We start from the raw sequence: 22,377 nt of genomic DNA, 5'->3' as shown, positions 1-22,377 counted from the left end.
TATGCAGTTGATGACTAGATAAGCACTTACCATATGTGATGGGGTTTTGAGGACATCTGAAATACCAAGATAAGTAATATTACATTGAATTTCTTAAATTTAGTTCCAATATTAAAAAATATATGTACTGGAAAAATTACTCAAATTTAGTCTCCGCTATGTAGTAGAGCAGTTGACACACAAATTAAATCATCTGAATTTCTGTTTACAAAATCTGGATCATGCTGGACATGGTTGTACATGTCTTTATCTCAGAAAACCTAGGGAAAAATGGGATGCAGAAGCAAATTCTCTGAATGTTATGGTCCAAATAATGTGTTAGAGACACTGAAGAAAATTAGACTTCATGTCAAACAAAATTAAAGACAAAAACCAACACTGAACATCATCCTCTGATCTGCTTAACTTAACATAACACCATAGCATACATCTGCCTGCATTTAATCTCATGAACACACAAACACACACACACAAACACAGAAACACGCACGCACAGTTATTTTCAAAAAGAAACATTAACATTGATATTCTAACCATATTTACTCTAATAAAACTGAATGTAAAATCATTTGTCAAATTATTTATAGTAAGATCCAAAATAATGTTGCCTATCATCTTTGGTACATGTATTGCCAGTGTACTAGGTATTAAATATATATATGTAATATTTTCATACTTCACAGATGAATAGCTGAATATTAGATTCAATTGGAAATATAAAATTGCTTGGATAAAATTTTTACTGAGATGAACAAATCCTCTCAAAAAACTTCAAAGGTTCTTTCCCTCTGGCCAATCAACCTATTGGTTCATTAATTTGGACATAAATGGAATAACTCGACAGAAGGCCTCTTCTGCAATGAAGAGGCATTCATTCATATCTCTCCAGGAAAAGAAAAGGCAACTCTCCCTCAGAATAGTGTTCTTTTCAAAATTAAGTTTAAGAATATGTGAGAGGGCACACACTTTAGCTGCACATACACTAAAATTGGAATGATACATTAAAGATTAGCATAGCCCCTACATAAGCATATGTAAATGATTCCTGTTGAAATTAATGTTTAGTGAACAAAATCACAGAATAAAAGATAAATCAGTTGACTTTAGGGGCACATTCACCACCTCTGCCCTGCCATACACACCATGATTTAGAGAATAAAAGCAGGATTATTAGGTGTTCAAGTCACCACTAAAAAACAGGTTTGAAGCCATCCTGGGCTGGGCTACATAAGATAGTATTTTCAAAAAAAAAAAAAAAAAAAAAAAAAAAAAACAAGTAACAAACAGGATAAATGAATACAAACCCTAGTTTTGTAATAATAATGTGTGTGAGAGCTGTGTTTGATGTCTGTGGTTACTGGTCATTTACACTTAGCTCCATTTATGTTTTCTAGTACTCCACCACTTCATATTTCGGCTTTGTTCTACTATAAACATAATGTGACTATTGTGAGCTTCTTACTTGTATTAGTTAAGGATAAAAGGCTCACTAATTTTTTTGACTAAAAATTAAACTAAAATATACTTATTATTTATGTAAAATTATAAAATATTTAGAAAACATTTAAAAATGTTTCCTTAGTCTTCATCTAAGTATAAATAAGAAAGAGAAAGCAGAAATATAACACTGTGTGTACAGTTCCTAGATTTCACACTGTAAATCTGGTAGACTTTTTCTTTTCTTTTTTTTTTTTTCTTTCTTTTTTTTTTTTTTTTTTAATTTTTTTTTGGTTTTTCCAGACTGGGTATCTCTGTGTAGCTCTGGTTGTCCTGGTACTTGTTCTATGTACCAGGCTACCAGGCTGGCCTTGAACTCACAGAGATTAGCTTAAATGTGTGTGAGCCAGCACCTTTTGGCAATACAGAATTTTCTTTCAATTTGAGGAGCTTCAACTTCCAATTTGATGAGTTGAATTTGTCTTCTTTATTACTACAATTAACAGCTAAATTTTATCTAATCTTTGAATTTATAAGAATACATCAGTATTTAGCTTCATTTGGTGTCATAAATATTTACACTGCCAGTGCTTTGAACAGTATTTCAAAGACACAACAATTTACATATGTTGAAAAATATTCTAGTGATGTCAGAATTTTCATACATCTCATTATATATTTTCCTAGAAAAGCAAAGTGGATATTTGATTCTGTTATAAAAATAAAAGGTGTATTATATTAATGCTAACCACACAATATACTTATTCAAATATGAATTCACTATATGTACCCTAGAAAAATATGATCTAAAAAGGTTTTGGATTGCCCAGAAGCTTAAAGATAAATTGCTTTTAAAAAATTTTCCTTGACTTAAAATTATCTTCTTCTTTCCTCAAGTAGCAAATTAACATACACATCTCCAGAATGAGAATGTATATAGTCTTTAAAGTTCCTAAAAAGTGTCTTATCATTATTCCAAAGAGTAAAATTCCTATTGAAATGCTTCATTGAGTGAGATGCCATCTACAAATATGCTTGAATGCTTGGAGTATTATCTTTTATTAAAAGCTTCTGAAAAAAGTATTTATATCTCAAAAAGAATCATTGCATGTAAAAGGCCTTCCAGTTAAAAAGTTTAAAGGTAAATAGAAACATATGAGTAAAAGGCATCTAATGCTATATAATGTTGCAAATTAAACTGAAAAGAGGTGGGGACAATTTCTTAAAGTAACAGCTGCCAAGGACTAAAGATTTCTGCCAGTTCTTGGAACCTGCTGTGGGAATATGTGCAGGTTGAGCAATATTGTTGCCAGCAGGATGGATCTGCGGATCTGGCTGGAGGAATACACCATATTGTGAAGCATGCATTCTCATTAGAGCCAACACTAGCTGGATTTTTCTTGCCAATGCCATACCTTAGTACTTTACAAAAAAATTTAAAAAGTATTTTTGAATATCTGGACAAAGTAGTACATCGCCTAACCAATCTATAGTCTTGTAGTCAAAATATATGTGTGAATTAGTCTCAGTCTAAGGTCCCTCCCACCCTTAATATATAAATCTGCCAGGGTCCAGGTCCAGTGGGATTTAGGTCCCAAAGAGGAAGTGTGAAGAATGCCAGAGTTTTATGGTCAATCAGAATGTCTATCCATTTATTGACAATATGCTATAGCTTTTATACTCTATAACAACATTAGAGTTTAAACATAAGCAATATTGAAAGTAAATTTTATGATTCTGGGGTGGAACATGGTCATCAATGCCATCACAGTAGTTTTTGCGAAGAAAAAAGCAGTAAGTTTTGCACAAATCTATTGTCCTTTAAGGTTCAGTAGCCCTGCCAGGCACCCTCTTATATTTCCTCCTGCATGGTCTGGTATCAGCCTCTGTAGTCAGGAGATGTCAGTCATTGGGTCTTGAGAAACAAACTCATTAGAGCAATTTTTACTCCTCAAGGAATGTGGTAGAGTGTTTTTACCAGGTGATGTAATAAACATTGATTTTCTTAGTAACTGCATTCCTTAGTGCCTTAGTCTTATAATATGACCCTGTTCTCCTCCTAAGCTCCCAAAAGGGAAGGGCCTGACATCTTTCTCTTTATTCATTATACTGTACCATTCTGATTTCTTCTGTGTATGTTTCTGTATTTGTGTGGGATCAAGCCACTATAACTTTTTAATTGTTTTACCCATGGGGAAGAACAGATCTTGTTAGTCATCTAGTAAGTCACAATCATGGGCACTACTCTTTACTTATTAACTGAACTCTGGCAACAGGGTCTGGGTCTGGGTTCAATGTTTTTCAAGTGGTTATTTTTATCCGTGGGACCAGGTGTGACCAGTTAGTAAATCTTTAACTTCTCTATTATTGCTGTAACCAGGCATGCACAATGGGGATTCTTGTGTGGAGTAGGCAGTTATCACACTATGTTTACAAGGTGATGGGACTTTTTTCCAGAGAATTATTTTGTTTAAGGAGACTGCTATTGTATACATTTTCATCCTCCAGCAAAGCCTTTATAAAATTTCTCAAAGGAAAAGGCATGAGGAAACTCCTATAACACACATTGAAAATCATTTAAGTGAAGGAAAAGAGGTGCTAGAGAAATGTGATACACAATGTTGAGATACGGGAACTTTGTCAAGTATCAGAGGTCACTAAGTGGCCCATGACATAAATGCCATAAACTAAAGTTAAAATGTGATGAATTATTTGAGATATTTAATATCATTGAATACTATTCTATAAAAATAGAAAAATGTCATATTCTAATAGTTGGCTAATAATTAATAATAATAATCTTTTGTTAAACAATAGCTGTTTATACAAATAGAAATAATCACCTTGAAGGTTACAATCTATTACATTCTCAGAAAATGTTGATATCAGGACTATATAGTCTTCAAAGTCTTCATATCTAAAATAATCTAATAATTTTAACTCTATATTTATCTTCTCTAACTTTAAATCTTTAGTTTTTGTTGCACATATTCTTAAATGATATTCATAAATACTGGATAACTCATACACTAAGAAGTATTAAGGCTATTTAAAGTCATCAAAAGCCACACAAAAGGACAGGTTTGTTTATTTATTTATACTTCAAATGCAAAGCTCCTCAAGAGATTTTCACTTTTATGACAATTAAAAGGATAATTGCCATGTTATTTTTCCTTGGCTCTGTAATCTAACCTCACAATTGATTCCTTAGTTTCAAGAAAATGCTAGGGAGAAGATATTTTAAGTTTATACAAGAACAAAGGGTGACAAGGGGATATTGAAAATGATGCCATTCTGGAAACTGGGGCCACACCTAATTCCCTAACACTTGAGTGTGGACCCAGGCAGCTGGAATAAAGGCTACCAATTTGTTATAAACTATGCTTGAGTGTTCTTTTTCTTGTGAGTTAACTACAGCACTTCCAAGGAGGTTTCCACCTCCCCATACACCTACTTCCGTGTCCTTTCTCTCTATCTTAGAAACCAAACAGGCACACACACACACACACACACACACACACACACACACACACAAGCAAATTAGAAAAAAATCAAAACAAAAAACCCACAAAATCTGAGCACATGGACCTCTGCTCTCTCAGGGAATTTTCAACAGCAACCATGTCCACCTTTGTGGAGCTCAGTACCAAAGCCAAGATGCCCATTGTTGGCCCAGACACCTGGCAGGATCCCCCAGGGAAAGTCAAGGAAGCTGCGAAGTTGGCCACTGATGCTGGATATCGACATATTAATTGTGCATATGCGTATTACAATGTACATGAAGTAGGGGAAGCCATTCAAGAGAAGATCAAAGAAAAGGCTGTGAGGAGGACCTCTTCATTGTCAGACAGCTGTGGCCCACCTGATTTGAGAGATAACTGCTAAAGGAGGCCTTCCAGAAGACCCTCACGGACCTGAAAATGGACTATAAGGACTCCTATCTTATTCACTGGCCGTAGGGACTTCAGCCAGAAAAGGAGTTATTCCCGAAAGATGATCAAGGCAATGTCCTCACCAGCAAAATAACATTCTTGGATGTCTGGGAGGTCATGGAGGAACTGGTGGATGAAGGGTCTCCAACTTCAACCAGTTCCAGATTGAAAGGATACTGAACAAGCCTGCATTGAAACATAAGCCAGTACCTAACCAGGTCGAGTTTCATTCATACCTCACTCAGGAAAATCTGATCCAATATGTTCACTCCAAGGGTATCACTGTCACAGCCTACAGTCTCCTGGGCTCCCCAGATAGCCCTTAGGCCAAGCCAGAAGACCCTTCACTCCTAGAGGACCCAAAGATCAAAGATATAGCTACAAACCACAAGAAAACCTTAGCCCAGGTTTTGGTTGGGTTCCACATCCAGAGAATAGAGGCGGTGATCTCCAAGTCTGTGACACCTGCACGTATACATAAGAACTTTCAGGTCTTTGACTTCCAGATGAGTGACCAGGAGATGGCCACTATCCTAGGCTTTAACGGAAACTAGATAGCTTGCCTGCTGCCTGAAACAGTAACCATGGAAGAATATCCCTACGATGCGTAATATTGAAGCTAAGTCAAGTGAGGAGGCTTCCCTCTTTGCTGATACACAGGTCACTCATTCCTGGAGTGTCATTTGAGCCAAGCCTGCCTGGAACCAAGCTCTAGGCTATGCTGTACTTAAATCCTCATGCTGATCATAGGCAGATTCTAAGAAGCAAATGGGCATTTCATTTTCAATGATTTGATTTCACTGAATGTCAAAAATCAGGAACTCTGGTAACATTAGAGGATATAAGAATAGAACAATAAAAATCACATTAAGAAACACACACACACACACACATATATATATAATAAATGAAAACAACCCACAAAATTCACACAAACAACAATAAGCCATCCCTGGTTTGAATCTGTTCCATATAGTTCACCAAGGTCTTAAATTTTATAGAATAAATTCCATTTAGATATGTGTTTACAGAATGAAATATCACTTAAATTGTTAAATTGGGATACAAAATTCTGTGTTAGAGATGTTAATTATTCAATGTAATTAATAAACATAACATGTCCCTTTAAACTCGAAAAATGCATAGTGAATTTCATTGCCATTTTATGTGAACCTTCCTTCCTGTTCTGTTCGGCCCATATTCTGGAGAAAGGCAGCTTCTTTGCAAATAATCATTATCCAATTTCTGAAGCTAGTACAGTGTGATGGCAGATCTTTATTGGTCAGATTATCGCTTCCAAGCATGGGATATTTATAGTGCTCTACTTTCCCAGAGAAACGCTGACATTGCTGTACTATCTTTAACTTTTGAGTTCAGATAACTGATTGGGCTGATAACATTACTTCCAGGTTTTGCATTTAGCCTTTTTTTCTTTCTCAGTCAATTTGTATGAATCATTCTACTACCTGGCTTCTTGCACAAATGTCATGTTTATCAATTCAAGGAAATATGCGTTTTCTATTTCTTTCCTCATACTTTTACTTTATCTTGAAGGACAAAATAAAAGCAAATTTTATTAGACTATTTCTCAATAATTCTGATAAAAAGTGTGCACTCTAATTGTAAGTATTACTTTCAGCTAAAGTCTTTGAAAGATAAAACAGTCTATGGGTACATATGCTCAAACAAATTAGAAGCCCTGAACAATGACATAATAGTAAGTATTGCTGGATCACCTTCCTCAATAATGTGAGGAACCTGTTCACCTCCAGAAGGACAAGATGCAGTATGTTTGATAGAGACCCTGAGAGTAATCAGCTGTTGTGGCCTGATTAATTTTCCATAAGAACAATATTATAATTAACTGATGCAGAGAAAGTAATAATGACACTAGTATACTTCTCTGGAGTTCAGGAAGTTCTCAGAAGTTTTACTACTCATCCCAGGAAGAATAAGCTAATCTCTGCAAAATAAATTTAAGTGGGTGAAAATAACATTTTTCAGGATAAAAGCAGTTCCTTCTTCAAAACTGCAGATATTGATGTAGGTACAAATGAAGCAAAATTCCCAGTGAAAAACAAAAAAACAATGAAGGTAGTTAACACCCACCATGTTCATCAGCAAACTTAAACAACTCCAGGGACAATGTGTATTTAATTGGGCCAGATTCAATGTCAACATAAAAAAAGACATGGTAAGACATTAACATTAGGAACTATACACACACACACACACACACACACACACACACATCATATATATATATATATATATATATATATATATATAAGTTTTATTATAACATACAAAATAACATTCTTTTTGGATTTCAATTTCCATCAATTTATTTTCATATTTATGATACCTAGATTGTGCTATGTAAGTATATGACTTAAACACATCCTAAAATTCATGATGGTTTTGAAGAACTAGTGATTTCTAAGTGACACAAGACAATTATTTCAGTCATGAGTCTTTAATCTGGAAATCATCACAGACAATACAATATAGTTAATAACACTATAATAATGTCACAGCTAATTAACATTAATATGTGAATTTCTCTGTCTATGAATAGTGCTTTGCTACAGAAAAATACATGAAACACCCAAATTCTGGCACTATTTAGATGTTTGTTACTTAACTGGTATTCTTTTGGTGTTTATTATTCATTCATTTGGTGTGTGTGTGTGTGAGGATGTTATACTTGTTTTGTAAGGATCTGTTTCTTTACACACATGTATGCAGAGGCTTATCTGCAATTGCTGTAAATATCAGAGATCATCATTATGTGTACTCCTCTATCAGGCTCCCCCTTATTCAGGTCAGCTAACTCTTTGGTTTTCTGTACCCTTGTCTTGACATGTTTGCTTATCACTCTTCCCTCTCTGCTTCCGGATCCCACGAGTTTGGCTCAGTGTTTAGCTGTGGGTGCCTGCCTCTGTTTCATTCAGCTACTAGATGATGGCTCTACGACTGCATATAATTTAGTTAACAATCTCATTATCAGGGAAGGGCACTTAAGTTATCCTTCCACTATTGCTCAGATTGTTAGTTGTGGTCTTCCTTGTAGGTCTCTGTACATTTCTCTAGAGTCAATTTTCTCTTTAAATCTATAATAGCTCCATCTATTATGGTATCTCTTGTGTTGCTCTAGTCTATTCTTCCCCTGACTCAATCCTCCTGGTCCCTCATGTTCTACTCACTCCTGTTCTTCTCTCCTTCTCTTTCTCTTAACTCCCTCTCTACTCACTGCTTCCCCACTCCCTATATCCTCCAGGGATCTTATCCCTTTCCCTTTCTGTAGGAGACCTTGTTTGAACATCTTAGGATCCTCCTTGTATCCTTGCTTCTCTAGAGATGTAAATTGTAGGCTGGTGATCCTTTGCTCTATATCTAAATCAATATGACGGAGTACATACCATGTTCATCTTTTTGTGACTGGGTTACCTCACTCAGGATGGTTTCTTCAAGTTAAATTCTATTGCTGGGAATATCAAGATTCCATTTTTCCCCCTCTGAGTAGTACTCTATTGTTTAAATGTACCAGATCCTCTTTATCAGTTCTTCAGTTGAGGGGCATCTAAGTTGCTTCCAGATTCTTGCTATTACAATTAATGCTGCTATGAACATAGTTGAGCACACGTCTTTGTTGCATGGATGTGGATCATTTGGGTATGTGCCTAATAGGGGGATTGCCAGATCTTGTGGTAGACTTATTCTCATTTTCCAGAGGAACTACCATATTGATCTCCAAAATGGCTGTAAAATTTCACATTCCCACCAGCAGTGGAGGAGTGTTCCCCTTTCTGCACATCCTCTCCAGCATAAGTTGTCATTGGTGTTTCTGATTTTAGTTATTCTGATTGGAGTAAGATGGTATCTCAGAGTTGCCTTGATTTGCATTTCCCTGATTGCTAAGGATGTTGAGCACTTTCTTAAGTGTCTTTAGCCATTTTTGATTCCTTAATTGAGGATTCTCTATTCAGTTTTTCACCCCACTTTTTAATTGGATTATTTGCTGTTTTGGTCACTACTTTCTTGATTTCTTTGTATATTTTGGAGATCAAGCCTCTGTCAGGTGTCAGGTTGGTGAAGATCTTTTCTCACTCGGTGGGCTGCCATTTTGTCTTGTCAGCATGGTGATAGACATAAGTCTATCGGCAGTCTTCTACATACACAGGTCCTGTTGGGTCAGCACCGTTTGTTGAAGATGCTTTCCTCCTTCCATTGTATAAATTTAGCTGTTTTGTCAAATATCAGGTGTTCATAGGTGTGTGAGTTAATATCAGGATTTTTGATTGGATTCCATGTCTATTTTTGTGCCAATACTAAGCTGTTTTCAGGAATATAGCTCTATAATAGTGCTTGAAGTTGGAATGGTGATGCTTCTGAAGATTTCTTTATTGTACATAATTATTTTGGCTATCCTGGCTCTTTTTCAATATAAAGTTGAGTATTATCCTTTCAAGGTGGGTAAAGTGTAGGGAGTATGGTTTTTCCTCCCGCCACCTGGTCTGGTCCCGCCGTTGTGCCAGCCCCAATTAACACACAGAGACTCTATTAGATATAATTCTGTTGGCCAGGTACTAGTTTCTTATCGGCTAGCTCTGTCTTAAGTATTAACCCATTTCTGCTGATCTATGTATTTCTCTTAACGGGGAGCTGGCCGGCATTCTGCTTTCTCCAGACTCTCCATCTTGGCTCCTCCACACCTCCTTCCTCTTTCCTCCTCGTCTCCTAGTCCTGCCTGTCTAGCTTTCCTATTGGCCATCAGTGCTTTATTCATTAACCAGTATGAGAAACATATACAGAATGACATCTCCCATCAGTAAAGTATTGTTTTTGAATTTTGAATGGGATTGTATTGGATCTGTAGATTGCTTTATGCAAGGTTGCCATTTTTTAGTGTTTTTATCCCACCTATCATTGAGCACGGGAGATCTTTCCATTTTCTGATATCTTCCTTAATTTCTTTCTTTAAAGACTAAAGTTCTTGCTATATAGGTGCTTGACTTGTTTGGTTACCATTATTCCAAGATATTTTATGTTGTTTATGGCTATTATAAAGGGTGATGTCTTTCTGATTTCTTTCTCAGCCCAGTTATCCTCTGTATATAGTAGAACTATTGATTTTTTGAGTTAATCTTGTATCCAGCCTCTTTGCTGGGGTTTTTTTTTCAGCTAAAGGAATTCCCTGGTATAATTTTTCTGGTCACTTACCTAAACTATCATATCATCTGCAAATAGTGAAAGTTTCATTTCTTCCTTTCTAATTTGTATCCCTTTGATTTCCTTTTGTTGTCTTATTGCTCTAGCTAGAACATTAAGTACAATATTAAAGAGATATGGGAACTAAATAGAGAAAAGCTTAATGTGATTCCTCTAAAATCAGGTATCCAGTTTTGCAAGTGACTTTGACACAGTTCATCGCCTGATTACTTCTTTGAAAAAAGTAATGGGGACATAATTGTTTATTTCAAAGTAAGAATACTGTATATTTAATTTTTTGTTCTTTGCTTCAGAAATACAAAATAGATTAATTATACAATAATGATCTCCTCATATTGTTGTTTCATGTGTTTGCATTTCATTAATGATGACTGTGTAACATTAAAGGGAAATTGTGGGCATATTGTTCTTTATGCATTTATATTAACAAAATCAAGCAATCAAGAGAGGAAAGATCCTTCAAGAGGATTCACCCTCCAAATAATTAGTTTTAATACTTTGAAAATAAATTTTGTATTAGCTCTATAAATCTTATTCAGCAATTCATCTCTCTCTAAATTATCTAACTCTGTTTCCTGCTTTTTGTTCTATGTTTTTGCATGAACACTTTCAATTTGCAATGCTTTATATTTCCTTATCCTTGCAATTTAATAGTCTTTCTTCTACTGCCTAGAATTTTGTGACTGGACTAAAAAATATATTCAAAGGTTCAGGGTCACTTGACAGGTTCCATTGTCATGAGGAGAGTCTTACTTAGCATTTCTATTGCTATGAAGAGACACCGGAATAACAGCAAATCTTATGTATGAAAACATATAATTGGGGCTAGCTTACAGTTTCAGATATTCAGTTCCTTATCATCATGGCTGGACATGGCACGATGCAGGTAGGTATTCATGATACTGGAGAAGCAGCTCAGATTCCTCCTATATTTTTATTCTAAGACTATAGAAAAAAATCCATGACACTGTGCATAGGACCTCAAAACATGCCCCCAAAGTTAACACTTTACCTTCAACAAGGCCATATGTACTCCCACAAAGCTACACCTACTAATATTGTCACTTTCTATGGAATATATTTTCTTTCAAACAACTACAACTATTTAATTGAAGCAACTAGCAATTCAAAGCTTTCTTAATTTTTTTCTAGTAAACATTTATTTGCCACAGGATGAGATAACTGAAATGTTTGTTAGGAAAAACATTAGTGTAATCTGATCCTAAAAATAACACCTGTGCTCATTGTCAAGTCAACCTCCACTGTGTACATCTCAGCAGGAGGGTGTATCTCCATAGCTATTAATCTTACATGTGTCTATCATATATCAAATGCTTATACATAGATTATGTCTTTCCTAGCCCAAGCATTTTCTTCATGTTAGAAAATAAACAGTGAACATTACATCTTTTGCTCTGACTTTGTAGAGTCTTTAAAACGGTTTTGTATACAGGTCTGACTATAAGTTGTTAGCTATACAGAAACAGGACTTAGAAGACAGGACTTAGAAGAAGAAGAATTTTCCCATGTGAAGACAATATATGACACTTTCATTATCATTCAGAAGTTACAATGTAAGTAAGAAACTATAAGACTTTTAAAACATTTAAAATGTACAGAGTTGTGTGGGATGCAAGATGGCTGAAAAACTTTCATAAACTTGTGATGCTACATTTTATTCTGAATGTATATTCTGCTTTATTGTGGAAACGTCAGAACCACTTTAACATGACAGTAAAATAGTTGGGAAATAGAATAGCTCAAGAACCAGCTATACCACTCCTGGGCGTATAGCCAAAGGATGCACTACTATTCCAAAAGAACACATGCTCAATTATGTTCATAGCAGCTTCATTTAGAATATCCAGAATCTGGAACCAACCTAAATGTCCCTCACCCAAAGAATGGATAAATGTAATTCAATGTGGCACATTTATACAATGAAATATTACTAAGCTGTTAAAAAATAATGACATCAGGAAATTTGCCAGCACATGAGTATAAAAGTAGACAAGATCATCCTGAGTGAGGTAACCAAGACCCAGAAAGACAAGCACAGTATGTACTCACTTATAGATAATCAGAGCACCATCCACAGACCTAAAGAATCTAAGTAACAGGAAGACTGTGGGGTATGATACGCATGAATCTCATTGTGTAATGAAAAAGAATAAACATAATAGGTGAATGGAGGAGGAATTTGGAATGGGAACAAGAGGAATCAGGTCTGGGGAGGATGGAGGGAGAAATTACTAGGGGAGACAACTGGAATGATCAGAATAAGCTAGAAACCTAGTGTAGTAGGAACTCCCAGGAATCTATGAGGATGACCCTAGTTAAAATTCCTAGCAATAGGGCATATGGAGCCTGAACTGATCATCACTTGTACCCAGGGCATACTTCCAGTGGAGAAATTGGGACACATGACTTTGACCTACAACTTGTCCTGCCTACAAGATGTGCTGTTGTAAAAGTGGCACAGAAGTAAGGGAGTAAGTTTTAGTCAGTTCCTGGTCAAGCTTGAGACCTGTACATTGATACACAGCTCACTTCTGACACTGGCTGAAGGACAGGACCCAGGGGCAGGACATCCCAGAGACTTAGGATAGAAGCAAACATGGCTGTTAAAAAAGTCAACAAAATTATTTCTAATTATCTTCTGATATGCTCATGGATCACTGCCTAACCAAAATATTATTAAAGAGGCCTCATCTAGCCCTGATGGAAACAGATACAAGAATCCACAGCCAAATATTTGGCAGACTTCTTGGAATCCTGTGTAACACAAGGAGAAAGGATTATGGAAGCTATGGGGTGAAGGACACCACAAGAAAAAAAAAAAAAAACACAAAATCAAGTAACCTGGGCTTATAGGAGCTCACAGAGACTGAACTGCCAATTAGTGAGCTTGCATAAGACTGATCTAGGTCATCTGCATATGTGTTACCGTTGTGTAATTTGGTCTTCTTACAGAACTTTTATCAGTGGATCAGTGGCTGTCCTTGACACTACTACCTTATTTTGGGACCCTTCCCTCCTACTAGAATGTGCCTTCCAGCCTTAGTAGGACATAGGTGCCTAGTCTTACTGCAACTTTATATGCCATGGCTGACTGATGTACATGGAAGGCCTGTCCTTTTCTGAAGGTTAAAGAGTAGTAGTGGGTTGGTGTATGGGGTGGTGGGAGGTTGTGGCGATGGTCTGAGAGCAGTGTTGGGTAGGAGGGGAATCTGTGATCATGCTAGAGAAAAAAAAACAAACAACATCAAAAAATAAATAAAAAAGAAAGATAGAAAGAAACATAAATACTGGCAATTAATTTTGTCAGTACATCACCTGCTTTTTGAAGCCTTTTATAATCTGAGATGGTTGCAATAAGTCGCATCTAACTGAAGATATCACAGTTTTACAAAATAAGATAACCACCCAGCTGTTCATGATATACATCTGTATGACCAACACTTCAATAGCACAAATACGATCATCCTTAGTTCAAGGTCATCTTCTAATTTTCAGAAAGTTCTAGGACTTTCTTGGGTTCATATGACTCGCTCTCTAAAAACAAAGGTCATTTAAATTTAACTGAGAGGATACATATTTAAAACAAATACCAAAGAGCTTATGCAGAAAGCTGGAGAAGTACACATAAGACTGAAAATATATGGAATGTATCTTAGAATTAAAACGTGAAAAAGTACTCTTCTGAAGACCTGGACCACTTCAACATAGCTGTACTAATTGGTTCTCTGACATCTCCTCATAGCAAGCAGGATGTATATCTGAGAAAAGAGCTGTAGTCAGTAAAGAAAAATATAGAAGGAACATAAGACTCTACATACAACTATGTAGTCAGCCATTCTTGTTTACTGAAATGCCAATGCTCTTTAAGTATGGTCTTTTCTAATGGTAGCAATAATTGCACATAAAATTAATATTAATACAATATGTTTAACTGTATTTTCACCAATCTTCTGAGTGATAATCAAGAAAAAGTAAGACTGTGAGATAGAATAAGTTTTTAAATAGGAAAATTTAAGACTTATTTCAAAAGAATCACATGGAATGAATATATTATACTGAAATTTAGTTTCAGTATCCTCTGTATTATATCTACTTCTACTGATACTTTGTTAAAAGTAATGTGGTTATATTTTAAAAATTAACAGTTTTAAATACCCTTAATATATAGCCATTGTAATCTTCATATATTTATTTATGGTAATAAATCATTATTTGTCAATATAGTGTAATTACATGAAGAATACAAAAATAATGTAGATTTGTGAGATTATAATAGCATATACAAAGACCCAATTAGAAGAATCCAGAGTAAGTCCCCTCCTATTATATAATAGTAGCTTGCATATGAAAAAATAACTGGTACTAAAATTACTGATTCATGTTCTTTACTTCATTTGAGAATCAAAGTGAAAAGAAGTAAAATTCCAAGGCAATTTCTGGAAGCCACCAGTATAAAAACAAACATTATGCATAGAGTTCATTTCATTTATTCTCTAAACAACTATACCATAAAGACACAAAAGGAACAATGCCTTATTTGATCTGGACACACTGTAAAACATCCACTGTGGCCATAAACAAACAAACAAACAAAAATAATGTGTTCATCTTGGAAGATGGTTAGAAAAATTGGCTATGGTTATCCCTCTACCCTTTTCCACAGGATGTATACATAGATTATGATATTTTAGAATGTTCTAAATTATCCACTTCTCTATGCTTTTCTTTGAAGCTTCAACAAAATCACAGAGGCTGACAGATTTGAGAGAAAATGACAAAGAGAAAATTAGCAAAGAGAGAGACAGAGAGAGATGGATGAGGGAAGAGAATGATTTTCAGTGTAGCCAGAAATAAAACAAAGTATTACTGAGGGAATATGATATTTCTGATGGGCATCACAGTCATTAAATTTAAAATTTTAACTTGTGACTAGAGTAGCAAGTAACACACAATTGGATTACTGAACAGATTAAAAATTTTTACTCTGATGTCCTGGGTTAGAGGAAGGTGCATTTATCTATAAACTAATGGAAAAAAAGTCCCTGGTCAACTGAGTTTGTGAAAGCTTGGTAAAGGAAAGAGAAAATAAACTCAGAACAGAGTAATCAGTTATGACAACTAGACACAGAATGGGTACAAATAGTGGCTAGCATAGAGAAAATTAATTTGGCTATGTTCAATTATTTATATTTGTGTTCAACTGTTAAACCATTAAAAACAACAAGCACAATAAGTGATAAATAATAGTAAACTTGTAAAAAGCATAACCCTGAAAATGGGGTTATACCCAGCTTCTGACAATTTTATACATTTTTGATTGACATTATATGTACTGATTAGCAAAACACCTTATACAAATAAAACATCCTTAAATATATTTGCAAAGGTAATTTACCTGTTGTTTAATGTTGTAAATAACAATTGGATCACATACCTGGTAGCCCATTGCATTAACACTTAAGGGAAAAATGAGCTGAACCTTTACTCACAAGGATTGCCTGATCATCCTAAATTTTCCTTTTGTATATATATATATATATATATATATATATATATATATATATATATCATAAAGGTGTTCACAAAAAGAGAAACAAGGGCTTGTTACTGAGCGGTAGAAAACATTTCATTATCATAGAGCAGCAGTGGGAATCTTGGGGTTCAGGAATATTCATGGCCTACCTGGAATAAATGGAGACATCTTCTTTTATAGGTTATTAATCCTCTGGCTATCAGGAAAGCAAGATTTAATGTGGTAAAGAGTTTTATGAGAAAAGTTATTTTCTATAACCCATTCCAAAGTTCACAGGTAGTGACATTTCACAAATGCCTTTGGAAAGTAAATTAATGAAATATTTCCCCATATATAGGTCTGAGAAACAGCAGTACTTCTCTGCTCTTGAAGGTAGTTGCACTTACATCATCTGACAAATGGCTGTTTCTGAATAAATAGGTATCAATTCCCAGAGCCTTTTCATACAACAGTCCCTAAAACTATATATGTAGAACTCAGTGCCTATGTTTGTTTGTGTATTTTATGTATATGAATAACATAAACTTAAATACATACAATAATATCCTCCAAAGTATGATTACTTGAATTCAAATATAGTCTTATTGATTTTTTTAAATAATCTATAAGTGATGGGAGATGTCATTCTGTATATGTTTCTCATACTGGTTAATGAATAAAGCACTGTTGGCCAATAGGAAAGGAAGATAATAGGGACTAGGGGATGAGGAAGAAAGTGGAAGTAGGAAGGAGGAATTAAGATGGAGAGTCTAGAGAGAACAGAATTGCCATTCCTCCTCTCTCGGTAAGACCACGTGGAAATACGTAGAAATGGGTTAATACTTAAGTCAGAGCTAGCCATTAAGAAACAAGTAAGTGGTCAACAGCATTTATATCAAATACAGAGTCTCTGTGTGTTATTTGGGGTTGGTGCGGCGGCAGGAGGAAAAAACCTTACTCCTTACATAATGGCGCCCATGTGGCTAATAAGAACTTCCACTTAAAATTTAACAAAAGCTTAAAAAAGGGTTTCAGAAAGAAAAGAACAGAGACAAGCAAGGTTTCTTGGTAGCAGCATTTTTCTCGGGTTAGATTCTGCTTTGCGAGAGACAAGCAGATAATTGCGCAGCTCCTTTAAGGGAGTTTTCCTGACTTGGCATTAAGCAGCAAACAACTGCACGGCTTTTAAAAAGCACTGCTAACAATTTATTGGTGTGTACAAGATCTGGCAATGGCAGTGACCACATCTCAAAGCCGGCAGCATGCTTGCTGGATGGCAGCACAGACCAAGGCTGTTACTTACCACAGCTTTCAGTGCTGGTGGTAAAAGTACCTGCCACCATCTTTGGTAAACCGTGGCTGACACTGATATGGCTTTCATTTAGCAATGTTGTTGTTTACCACATAAAAGACTCGTGGCCAGAAAAAGATAAAGATTTACAGTAAGACAGATTCACATTAAGAAAAATCGCTAAAGGTTTACAATGTGTTTTAAAATATACGTAGACATGGGGAAAAATGGTTTTAAAAACACAAAGAGGCTGGGTACTTGTGGCACATGCCTTTAATGCCAGCAGTCAAGAGACAGAGGCAAGCAGATCTTTTGTGATTTCAAAGTAAACCTGGTATGCAGAGTGAATTCCAGGACGGATAAAAGTTACACAGAGAAACCCTGTCTCAAAAAAATTAAAAAATAGAAGAAAGAGATTAATAATAAAGCCACGTAAAAATGAAAAGTTCAGAGAGAATCTGTATGCTGTATGGCATTATATTTTCTTTATATCGTTTGACTGCCAAGGAAACAACTGTTAAATGGAATACTGCTGAATTAATTCAATTCATATATTTTAAAAATGCTTTGACACCAAAATTTAAGTTCAAGGACAAGTTACTGGAGAAAAGGTTTTCTATTTTTGTTTCCACAGAAAATGAAAAGCTGAGGATTCCTTCCAGACTAATGTGGTTTGATCGAGCCAGACCCCCTGAAACAGAGTTTCAGGTGATCCCCCATTCAAAGAGTTGAGCCATAACAGCCTTGCAGACTACAGCCAAGATTGCTGCATCTTCTTAGGATCCCCATAACAGCACCCCCTACCAGCAGGAAGCAGTTTGGAAAAAATGACACACACATTCTCAAATAGTGTTTATAAATGTTTGCTTTCATGTAAATGGACTTGGTTATAAATGGGTAATGATCACAGCCAATTCTTTTTAAAGGTAAAAAGGGAATTATGGTATGGATATGAATACTTTCTTTTGGAATGGATTTTCATACAATTTAAGGTCAATTTTGTGATGTGTATATTTCTCCTTTTGTTTAGGTATTGTGTTTATATAGTTCATTTAGAAATGTAATGTATAATGTAATACAGGTTATAGATAATTACCTATGATAGTCAAAGCTTAGAGTTAAATTAGTTAGCTTTTTCAAGATACACAGAGATGTATTTGAGATACATAGGAATTCTTCAAACCTTTCAAAGACCTACAGAATATGGCATTTAAAGTGGTTTAGGGTTTTTCTTGACAATGAGACTTAAATGCTCCTGGCAACACCACCTGTGACAGAAAGGAAGGTGGACATTAAAGAAACATATTAAGGAGTTTGCCTCCAATATGGCAAGACTAGCCATTTGGACAAGATACTGCTCTTGTATGGACTGTTTGACTTGATGCTGTATAAACTGGACATGCAGGACCCACAGAAAAGTGACTGCTGATTCAAAGTAGACATTGCTACAGAGTTCCTGATTCATGGAAGAATCTGCCAGATAGTCTGCAGGATACAGAGAAAAGTGACTGACAAACTTCCAATACAAGAAGACAGTTTAAAGTTTCCTGCTGTGCTGAAGAGTCTGCCAGACACACTATGGCCTATGGGCTGAAGATGGAAGATTACAGAACTTCAGGTGACTGACAAGGCAAGATGTCTCTGTCATTTCTAGATTTTATATATTATCCTTCTGTGGTCTTTGAATGAGTTAAAGACAGATATTTATGGTTATAGTTTTCCTTAGGTAAACTTAAAGATAAGTTACATATAAGACGTTAGACTCACAAATATAGAATAGATGATAGAATAGTTTCTTTTAATCTTGATAAATGTTAATGTACTAAATATTGTTAACTGTGATTCTTATTTGATAACTGTTGTGTTATATATTTTGCTATGTTAAGGTTAAAACCCTTCTTTTTATTTAGACAGAAAAGAGGAGATGATAGGAGACATCATTCTGTATATGTTTCTCATACTGGTTAATGAATAAAGCACTGTTGACCAATAGGAAAGGAAGATAGGAGGGACTAGGAGATGAGGAGGAAAGAGGAAGTAGGAAGGAAGAGTCAAGATGGAGAGTCTGGAGAGAACAGAACAACCACCATTCCTCCTCTTTCAGTAAGACCATGTGGAAATACGTAGAAATGGGTTAATACTTAAGATAGAGCTAGCCGTTAAGAAACAAGTAACTGGCCAACAGCATTTATATCAAATACAGAGTTTCAATGTGTTATTTGGGGCTGGTGCAGTAGTGGGACAAGATTGGCAGCAGGAGGAAAAAAACCTTACTCCTTACATATAAGCTCATTTTAAATAGGACAACTTTAATTTTGCCTAAACTATTACTCCAATTATACACATGAGACTAGTTAATTCATAACTACAAAGTTACTTTCAGTATACTTTGTGATTTTGAGAAGTTAAAGATGAAGGAAGACTTATTTGCTCATTTCATTTTTCACATTCAATGAGTGAGAGTCAACAAAGAACTCAATATTACTTTTTATTTTTTCTCACCCTCAAATGATAATTTGCATTATTACACTTCAAAAGAAGGTAAAACTAGTTGGCAGACTAAATGTAAAATGTTAATATGAGTTAGTTATTTCCTCCCCAAATGAAATGTATTTAAGTATTCAATTGCAGTTTACTTATTTTTACATATATTTCTTTTTAAGTCACCAAAAGGTAGAATTCTGAACTGCTTTTGTAGCAAAGGTGATTACTGGAGAAATCAGCTATAGTATTTTCATGTTGGTAAAAGAAGAATAATTTTTGAGAAAAATACCTGCTAATTTTACAAAGTCGTATTAAAATGAAAACACATTCCTCGTGCTTTGCTGGTAACAACATATTGTCTGGACTCTCTATTGTTCATTCAAGCTTACCCTTTGAGGTCCCTGAGAAATTTCCCAGAAAGATCTGCATTCCATACACTATTCATGTTTCCTAGATTTCTACACTAGATTTATTTTGAGGCTCAGCCTCCTCTTTCAAAGTAATCTGATTTTAGGAATTATAAGGGAGCCAGTATCTTATGACTATACTATTTTATGTATTTAATTTAATCAACATAATACTAAAGATTTAAACAGTAGAAAAGTCTACTGAGGCAGATTATCTTATATATTTACTCATTTTTTATTTTTTTCTTTGAGTATCAGCTACAATTTAAACATTTATTCTAAAACCCAAAGATAGCACAATTACATCACAGAATACCCATCCAATTTCTGCTCTTGATTATGATTTTTATCTTATAACTTACCCTAAATATTATCTTATTTTACATGTTAGTGAAATATATGTGTGTCTATGTAAGTGCATTTAACATAAATTGATCTAGGTCAATTCATGTAGAGACAAATGTCATGGCTACACCATTCATCAAATTGAATGTCCAATGAACATACTTTTCTAAAATTCATTAAGTATTAAACTGGCTCCAAGTGATTATTGTATCAATAGACTGAAAAACTTGAACTTCATCAGAGAAGCTTTAGATTGTGAATAACATAGAGGCCCACAAGTTGGCAGCATGTAAAATTTAAGGTACTGTAGGATGCTCAGCCCTAAATAGACATAAGCATAGCAAATCCTTCCCCAGTGTCTGCAGGGTAGTTGTAGAAGAGGAAGTAGAGAGTATAAGAACATAAGATAGAGTGATTTCCCCAGGAAATTTTCTTTTGAACACAGCAGGGAAGCTGCACATATGAAACCCCAGTAATAAGGCAGCATGCACAAATCCTTTGCAACTTGAAGCCACACCTACCATACAGCTATTGGCAATTTTAGGTGATTTTCTTTAAATATTCAAGAATATTTGGATAGCAAAAATTGGCCTTGAAAGGAATTAAATGTAACAAAGTGGAATTGATTTCCTGTGAGATAGATGGGGGAAAATAAGGTGTGGAGAGCTAAGTATGAGGGCTAAGGTAATGAACACAAATTCTTTTTTAAAATTTCAGATATTTAAACTTTTTGGGAATTATAATTTTAAGATACTTGGAACTGAGATAGATACTTTCTTTGTGATATTACAGACAATATTTCCAGTTGATGAATATTGAAATTATCAAAATAACAAGGGCGTTTTTAAAATAGGCAAAAAAAAAAAAAAAAAAAAAACCCACAAAGGCCAGTAAACAAAAGGAGAGAGAGAGAGAGAGAGAGGAAGACTTGATATCATGTATTACTTTTCTTCACATGCATTGAATCATTGGATGTGTTGTTAACTACAGAAAACTACAGAGCATGGAAAGCTACAGATGATGTTGAAAAGCAGAATTTTTGGAATATTGTTAGTAAAGTCTAAAAATTAATCTGAGATGCCTGTGATTCTCAACTATCACTATTAAAATCAGGTAGTGTAAAAAAATTCTTTATGTTTTCAAAACCTTACTATTTACCAGAGATACATCCTAGTTTCATTGGTTGGAGGGAAGAAGGGAGAGGGAACTGGGATCAACATGTAAAATATGAAAAATTATATATATATATATATATATATATATATATATATATATATCTTACTATTTAAAAGAAGTATTACCTAAAATATTCTTTCTTCATTCTGTATGTTGGCTGTTTTAATTATTATATGTGAAGGGGTCTTTTTTCTTTGGTCCAGACTATTTGGTGTTCAGTATACTTTTTGTACTTTCATGGGCATGTCCTTCTTCAGATTGGGAAAGTTTTCCTCGATGATTTTGTTGAATTTGTTTTTGGCACCTTTGAGCTGGGCTTCCTCACCTTCCTCTATGCCTATTATCCTTAGGTTTGGCCTTTTCACAGTATCCCACATTTCCTGGATTCTTTGTGTTAAGGATTTGTTGGATTTATGATTTTCTTTGGTCCATGAATCTATTTCTTCTAGTTTATCCTTCGTGCCTGAGATTCTCTCTTCCATCTCTTGAATTCTGTTGGTTATGCTTGCATCCGTAGTTCCCGATCGTTTGCCCAGTTTT

General features: G+C 35.0%; 1 non-coding gene and 1 pseudogene across 1 annotated transcript; both read left to right on the top strand.

Moving 5' to 3' along the window:
* The first annotated feature begins 956 nt into the window (after window positions 1-956).
* On the top strand, window positions 957-1,065 carry LOC127230815 (U6 spliceosomal RNA). Its single transcript, XR_007835216.1, has one exon. It is a non-coding gene; the product is annotated as a U6 spliceosomal RNA (small nuclear RNA).
* Window positions 1,066-5,058: 3,993 nt separating this feature from the next.
* Window positions 5,059-5,980, top strand: LOC127230770 (aldose reductase-related protein 2-like; annotated as a pseudogene).
* The last annotated feature ends 16,397 nt before the right edge of the window (window positions 5,981-22,377 follow it).

The sequence above is a fragment of the Phodopus roborovskii genome, unplaced genomic scaffold (assembly GCF_943737965.1).
Source record: "Phodopus roborovskii unplaced genomic scaffold, PHOROB, whole genome shotgun sequence".
NCBI classification, from domain to species: domain Eukaryota; kingdom Metazoa; phylum Chordata; class Mammalia; order Rodentia; family Cricetidae; genus Phodopus; species Phodopus roborovskii.
The sequence above is the reverse complement of the archived record's forward strand: the minus strand, read 5'-3'. Positions and strand labels throughout refer to the sequence as shown.